This window comes from Polistes fuscatus, unplaced genomic scaffold (genome assembly GCF_010416935.1).
Source record: "Polistes fuscatus isolate 324 unplaced genomic scaffold, CU_Pfus_HIC Scaffold11, whole genome shotgun sequence".
NCBI lineage: Eukaryota > Metazoa > Arthropoda > Insecta > Hymenoptera > Vespidae > Polistes > Polistes fuscatus.
Window position 1 is genome coordinate 2,057,969 of NW_025113009.1, and position 8,150 is coordinate 2,066,118.

The 8,150-nt window shown below is 40.3% G+C and overlaps 1 long non-coding RNA gene across 1 annotated transcript; it reads right to left on the reverse strand.

Annotated features, from left to right (window-relative positions):
* Window positions 1-257: 257 nt before the first annotated feature.
* LOC122526418 lies at window positions 258-4,147 on the reverse strand. Its single transcript, XR_006306049.1, has 2 exons — window positions 4,063-4,147; window positions 258-495 (listed from the first exon to the last, which is right to left on the reverse strand). It is a non-coding gene; the product is annotated as an uncharacterized LOC122526418 (long non-coding RNA).
* Window positions 4,148-8,150: the final 4,003 nt, after the last annotated feature.

The window sequence follows — 8,150 nt, forward strand, 5'->3', positions numbered from 1 at the left end:
GCCACCACCCCGCCGACCCTCTCGCACCCGTAAAACTCTCTCTGGTGGGGGATGCTTTTTCCAAGCGGTGGGGAAAAATCTCTCTTTCTCTTTCTATCTGGCTCACTTCTCTCTGTCACTCTCTATCACTTTCCTCCACTTCGCTTTTCTCCTTCTCTTCTACTGCTTCTCTCTCCCTCTCTTTTTCTCTCTCCACCTAGTTTTATCCCTTTCTATCTTTTTCTCTCTTTCTCTCTCTCTCTCTCTTTCCTTCTCTCTTTTACTGATGCCAACGATGACACCTCACCGGATGACGCCTAACGTTCTTCTCTCTACTCCTTACTCCGATATCACTGTGTGGTGTTGGTTCCTCTTCTTCTCATCCTCTTTTCTTTCGACTTTTCGAACTTTTATTACGATTCATCATCGCCACTTTGAAGCTCCTCCCGATATCTCGGATAACCTCGGATGTCTTCCTCGATGATCTCCATGAAGATTCTTCTCGTTCCGTTCTAACTTTAACATCGCGACTATGATTTCTCTCTCTCTCTCTTTCTCTCTCTCTCTCAAAAATTCGTAAATAGATCGATTATCGATAAAATTGTCTGCTTATATCTACGACGAAGGATATAACCGCGTGGATGATTATTTTACATTCGATCGTTAAAACGCGGATAAGTATCGCGAACCCGTATACAAGCTATCACTCTCTCGTAACATAATTTATCGCTAATAATCATTGTCGCCATTGCTTTTTGCTGATACTCGAAATGATGATGATGGAAAGGTTTGCGGGCTGAATTACGATGGGTTATATTAAACATATCGACGAATCCCTGACCACGTAAAACTAAAATTAACCATCGTCATAGTCATCATTGTCATTTGTTTCTACGTTCGTTCGTTCGTTCGTTTGTTCGTTCGTTCGTTTGTTCGTTCGTTCGTTTCGGATAGTTAATAAGAACTATCCGTAATCAACCGCACGATTTCTATATTAATCGATTTCCACGCATCCTCTCCGATATTAGATATCTCCGATTGGCTGGTATGTATAGTTAGCGCCGTTTCATCGGGCTAATTACTTATTCCATTATTATCGATTATATCGCGACCTGCCGTAAAATCACCGCGCGGTTACGCATTTTATCTCGTTAGCACGCTCGTCCTTTTATTTGCCTCTCTTTTTTCTTTCTTTTTTTTTCTTGTTTCTCTTTTTTTTTTTAATCCTTTTTTCTTTTTTTCTTTTTTTTTTGCTTTTTTTTTTTTTTATTCAGAGAACAAAAAACCGAACACGCAGTAACACATTGTAAAGCCGCGATCACTGGCTCGCTCGTTTGTCCATGAGATTTCTCACAATGCTATCTCTCTTTTCCCTCTCTCTCTCTTTCCCTCCCTCTCATTTATCTCCCTTTCCCTTCAATAGATTTTTAAACAGATCAAAACTTACGTTCCTACGATCTCATACGTTAGAGAAATTTGACGAGTCGCGAGTATAATTCTGACGCGAAGGAAAAAAAACCCTCTTTCGTATTTGGGAATAGTAGTTCGAGAGGTGGAACTAAAGGGAAAAAATAAAAAAAAGAAGAAAAAAAATATAGAGTCTTTTTCTCGTGTCCTTGTTCCTTGAAGTTCGGCGACGTCGTATTATCTTTCTTCCCCGTCCGATTCCTTCCTGCTTCCGTCGTTGAACGACCGCCCCGCCGCGCGAGACTGCGAAACGACACTGTGAAGAAAGGGAAAACAAAGACGGCAGAAAGGCCCCCTCGTGTAGTTGCGTTTAGCACCGAGTATATACCGGGGGTTGCGCGATGCTTGGGGCTCCTCTCTTCGAGGGTGCAAGCTGTTGAGTGAGCGAGCGAGAGAAAAAGATGGAAAGAGAAAGAGAAAGAGTAAGAGATAAAGAGAAGGCAAAGTTAGGGTGGAAAGTTGGAGTGAGATGACTACGACGGAGAATGAGAAAAAGAATACGTTCGGTGGGGGGGAGGGGATGAAAGAGACAGATATAGAGAAACAGAGAGAAGAGAGATACACTTTCCCTTAACGTCCTCCCTTTTAGCAATAAGTTGCCTTCAAGATTCAAATGCATATTATAAAGCTAAAACTGGCGTATCTCCTAATGATTTCTAACGCTACTCGACGTTAAATCGAAGATTTACGAGAACCCATCCCAATTCCGTCGCGTCGGGTTGCGTTACGTTTCGTTTCGTTACGTTACGTTACGTTACGTTTACGTTACGTTGCGTTACGTTACGTTAACGTTAACGTTAACGTTAACGTTACGTTGCATCCCATGGCTCCCTGTTACGACGTTTTTTATGTAATCGCATTTACGTACGATTAATCGTTTATCTTACTTGTTTGCTATCGAGCCTGGATTTATCGCATTCTGGATTTAACCGATAAATAATCTAACGAATGAATAAATTAATAATCTAATAATACGATGTGTTTATCCCCTACGTATTACAGTTGAAATATCATATTTAAATGTTCGTTTCGTTTCTTTCTTTCTTTCATTCATTGGAGATAGTTCGGTGATGATTTTCGAATGAAAAAAAAACAAAAAACAAAAAGAAAAGTAAAAAAGAAAAGCGAACTTCCGCGAGGTGATACTTTATCGCGATATGTTCGATCGATGTTCGCGATGAGTTTTTAGCAACTTAATATGCGAGATCGAACGAAACTCGACGAGAGAGCGTACGAGACGCGTCACTTTTTCGAGCGCTGACAACGAGACTATCGATCATGACGTATCTATAGGAGAACCCCTAAATGAGAAGAGAGAGAGAGAGAGAGAATCTCGAACCCCCTCTGTATATGTGTATGTGTGTATATATAATCCTGCACCCCTATGGCTAACAATACAACGCCTTTGCAGACCCCTAAACGATGCACTTTGTTGCGCGAATTCCACCTACGATTCGTGTTTTCTATATGTACTTGCTTTTTTCTTTGATACATCTCTTAGGGAATGGATGTAGACGTTTGTAAAGGATGACAGTCAAAAGCAACTGTGAAAATACAAACTAATGTACGACTGCTATTTCATTCTATCGTGATTAGGGTAACCGTGTTATTTGTATCGCATTTTTTTTTAAGTTAATGCAAATAGAAGATAGTTGACAATTGTTTGGCACGTAAGAAGGGAAAGAGAAAAGAAAGGACAAAAGTAAGGATTAGACTCGTGGTATGCCAAAAGGAATTCAAAGTACTTCGATTTTGTGTTAGAGAATGAACGATAAATTTTACGTTTCTACGAACGATGGAGATAATCAAAAGATGAGCTTATTTTTTCTGTAATTTTACTAACGCGAAATGAAGTATAGATCATTAGATCGGATCGAAACTATCCGATTGGTTTATTACTTTGATGTCTTGACTTAGATTTGTCTCATCTTTCGTAAGATTCGTAATCGTTGTTAAGGATATATGAGGTAGAACATTTTTAATCGTCCCGTAGGTAATTCGTCGGCGTTTAAATGAAATAAACAGAAGAGAGAGAGGTGAAATAATTCGACGGCCATCATTATTAAAAACGATTGGTTTTCGCCACTATTTGGTATTACCCGTTCTTCGTCCGAAACGCAATTTCGACTATTTTTCTCTCGCTGTCGGATGCCCTTTCGACGGTAACGATACTCTATAACCCGCATCCGACACGGTCCACGTAACCAGCGCGGCGATGAATGCAGGACGATTATCGACGCACTTTTCCGTTCAAATTAATTGGACCAATTATCGGGGCCGAACAATTACCTACTAGCGACCAATTAGATCAGCAGGATTTGTTGTCACCCCGTAGAGCGACAAGAAATAATTGGAGCTCGTGCATTTTTCGTTACGAGAGATAGAAAAAAAGAGAGAGAGAGAGAGACAGATTTATATATATATATATATATATATGTAGACATACATACATGCATACAAAGAGACAAAGAAAACGAGAGAAAGAGAGAGAGAGAGAAATGAGAGAGATAAAACAAACTCGAATAAAAATACTCGCAAACGGATAATCAAAAAGCGCGCTTAAATGCGAACCGATCTCGGCCGATAATCCGCGTACGGTCGGTAAAGTCGTTTTACCGTAATAAAACCTGATCCTGGATCAACACTAATCGACACTCACGTCACTGTTCGCCGATGTAGTAATGATTTGATTAATATATTTCACAGATCGAACTATAATAATATATATATATATATTTAAAATAAAACTCTTACACCAGCACCGTGTTTAAATATCACTTGTTTCTCTAAAATTCACGCCGATTTCTTACGCCGATATCACGCGTTTTCCTTGAGGAAACAATATATACATATATATCTCTATCTCTCTTTATCTCTCTTTCTTTAAGTAGACACTTGGACTGTGACGATCGCACGAATATTTCGCTTCTCGACACTTCCTAGAAGGGGTTGATGACAAGAGTAGAAGAGGAGAGGCTAATCGCAGAGAGTTAGAACACGTTGGCCGTAGGTAATTCTCGAAAAAGGCCGCAGCTCGGGCCAGCCGAGACGTCTTGGGGGGTCCTGGGGGTCTCGAGACTCTCGCGAATAGGGGGTGGAGGGTCGTCGTAGACGGTGGAGGCGGTGGAGGCGGTGCCAGAGGCGGGCCGCACTTTTTCACGGAAATGCGCATGCGGCTACTTTTATACCCCACCAGAACCTTGTACCACCGCCTTGGCGTTCTTAAAGGCTTCTTAGGGTGAGTTTTGTCCCCCACGAAGGCACCCCACACCTTTCTACTTTCTTTATTTCTTTCTCTCTTTTCATCTCGCTCTTTCTCTCTCTCTCTCTCTCACACACTCTCTCTCTCTTCTCTCTCTCTTTTTCCATCTTTATCTCTTTTTCTTTCTCTTTCTATTACTCTCCGTCTCACACTCTGAATCTTGTTCTCGCGGAGACGAAAGAACGGCGTGGCTGGCACGACGATGCTTCCAAAGGGTTGCACCACCACCACTGCTATCACCACCACTACCACTAGCACCACCACCACCACCACCACTACCACTACCACTAACACTAGCACTGCCATTGCCTCTATCCTACGCCGCTACTACCACCGCTCTGTGTTTTGCGGACGTCTACGGATCTCCTGGAATTTTCGGCCTCTCGATACTTTTATTTCTTTATATCGTTTCGTTCGACATCTTTCTAGGATCTGTTAGCTATTTTTCTTACTTTTTTGTTTTGCCTTTTTTTCTTTTCTTTTCTTCATCATTCTCTTCAAAACAATATTACATTTTTGTGATAATAATGTAAAAACATTTATATTAGAAAATAGGACAGATAAATGGGTAATTTAATCTCGATATTGTTTATATATATATATATGAACATGTTTTTATTATTTAACTTTCATAGTTTAATCATTTATATCTCTTGAGATGATTCTATTTTGTAATAATTTTATTACACATTCCTTCAAACAAAAATGGAAACGCAGAAGATAAGATTGTATTATCATCTTCTTCGTAGTAATAAATCTGATCGTATAAGTGCGATAATCGTTCGCATAAGAACTCGATGAGAAGCCTAACTCTGATTACTCGTTTCACTGGCTAATTTGATTTGAACCATCTCCTCCAGACCGAGCTCTCCTTAACGCTATTCCTTTGGTTTCGCTCGACAATCTTGTTAGGTCGGATTGACGTAGACCCGATAACGTGGGTTCATGTATTGCTTGTACTATGAGCAAGCGAATTAAACATGTAAGGAACCTTCTTACCTTCGCGAAAAAATGTCCTATCATTTTGTATTCCATCCCTTTTCTTTTGTTCTTTTTTTCTTCTTTTTTTCTTTTTAACAGATAAAAAAAAAAGAAGATGATTACATTCTGCGTAGGATGTTCGTTCTGTGATTTAATTCACTTATGATTTCCGACGAGATCAACCATTTATATCGAGATGAAAATTGTCGAGAGGAGACCACGGAAAGTAAGAAAGTGAAAAATATATAAAGAGAGAGAGAGAGAGAGAAAAGAATACAGAAGGAAAGACTCGTCTCGAAGAAAATAAGAAAGCAAATTACCTAGCAGTCACTCACCCCATCAAGGAAGGGTGAGAGGTGTCGATATGACATGTACGGGGTGAGAGGGGTTGGGGTGGGTAGAAAAAGAGAAGCAGGAGGTATCCATGGGTGGCAACCCCTGGGGTTTATTACAAGGGTGGAATCAAATACACCGGGTGTCAAAAAATGAAACGCCACCCTACCAACGCGTTCTTTTTCCCCAAACCCTCTTCGGTGTTCTGCGGAAAATTCGGTGGGAGGAGGTCACGGTGAGTTACAGAAAGAATGAAAGAATGAAAGAAAGAAGGAAGGAAGGAAGAAAGAAAGAAAAGAGGGGTGGGATTATATAGCCAGTCGAGAATTCGTTTTCTCGTGGATAATAAAGGATCGTATATACTCCGAGCTGATTTCATTTCTCAATCGCGTACGTTATCCCGTTTAACAACGTTCGAAACAAACGCTTCGTTGAGCTTTGTTTTTCTTATTCTGCATTTTTTTCTTACGCGTTGTTTTCTTTTTCTTTTTTTAAAATTTTTTTCCATCTCCTTTTCTCGTCTTCAAAATCAGAGAGAGAAGAAATCATTCGAGACTTGATCACAGACGTCATGCATTTTCCTCTACGCGTTTCTCCCTTTCGGTCCTTTACAGAAAATTGTTCCCTTTAGCGAGGAGCACTCGTCTCACGAATACCATTGGTGCTCTTCATAGGGCGAGCTTTTAAAGGGGTAGTGCCACCCCCGTTCAACGTCGTCACCCCGGTTTGCCGGCTTCGCGCTCTTGTTTGTTTCGTAATCTTTAAGATCGGAAAGGGTTCCTGCCTTTCTCGACAACTGCCGAGAATCTATTGTCACTTTGTAAGATTTCGTCAAATTCGATGCGCCATTCGAAAAACGTGATTACTTTTTTATTTTTTAAATCTGATTCTGTTAACCGTTCGATGAAATAGATGGAACGTATATTCGTAAGAACAAAAATATTGTTTATTACAATAATAGTGGATGAAAGAAATGATAATATTGGTCGTAGAAATCGGACGATTCATTTTCAGCGTCTCGAAGGACTAAACTTTTCGTAGGATAGTCGTCGCTAAAGGAAGATGGAACGGGTAGCGATTAAATATTATGACCAGCGAAGTCGTCCAAGATGTCTCCTTTCCTATGGAGGAGCCACCACTTAGCATAATTAAAATATCTCTTTACCGAAAATCTTGGGAACGAACCAGCCGATACTATCTGAAAGATAGTAGACAAAACTTTTCTTCTTAACACACTTTTATCTTTTTCTCTTTTACTCTAATTCCATAAATATATATATATCTATTTATAAGAAAAAAGAAGAAAAGAAAAAACACATAAAGAAACAGAGAGAAAGAGAAAGATATTAGATAGTTGGAAATCGAGAAGTTATTAAGTGCAATTGCAAAGGGAAATTCCTTTGTGCTATTAAAAGTAGACGAAAGATAGATGAACATGAACAAATCGTCCATGATGGAGAAACGTCTCGTAGAGAGTAATGTCTTCTTGGACGTATACGAAGAAGAGGAAGAAGAAGAAGAAGAGAAAGAAGAGGAAGAAGAGAAAGAAGAGGAGGAGAAGAAGGAGGAGGAGGAGGAGGAGGAAAAGGAGGGTTTATGTCAGAGGCAAGAGACGACTCGTCATCCAAAGGAATAGCATATAATGTCTCTCTTACTTCAAAGTCTCTCTCTCTCTCTCTCTCTCTCTTTCTCTCTCTCACTCATTCTATCTTTCTCTTTCAGTCTTACAATCTTTCTTGATTTTCTCACCGTTTCCGAGCAACCTCTGATTACCCTGGTTACGTCGTATTTGGACTCCGACGTATCTTCGTTTCTTATTCATCAAATTCAATAACCGAGTCAAGGAGGAAAGAAAGAATCAGTGAAAGAGGAACGATTCTTAATCAGAATAGTTTCTATCCCTCGTCGTCGTCATCGGGTTTGACCAAGAACGACCCAAGAGAGAACGCAGCAGTAGCGATTCCAGGGTCATTTCCATTCGTCCCTTGCAAAGTGGTATCATTTCCCAAAGGACCCACCTCCGGATCTCTCGGTCTCCGTGTCCTTCGTCAGAACCAGCTGCCGTTCACTCGCTCTCTCTTCCTCTCTCTCTCTTTCTCGCTTTTACCTCTAGCACCTTTTCGAACGT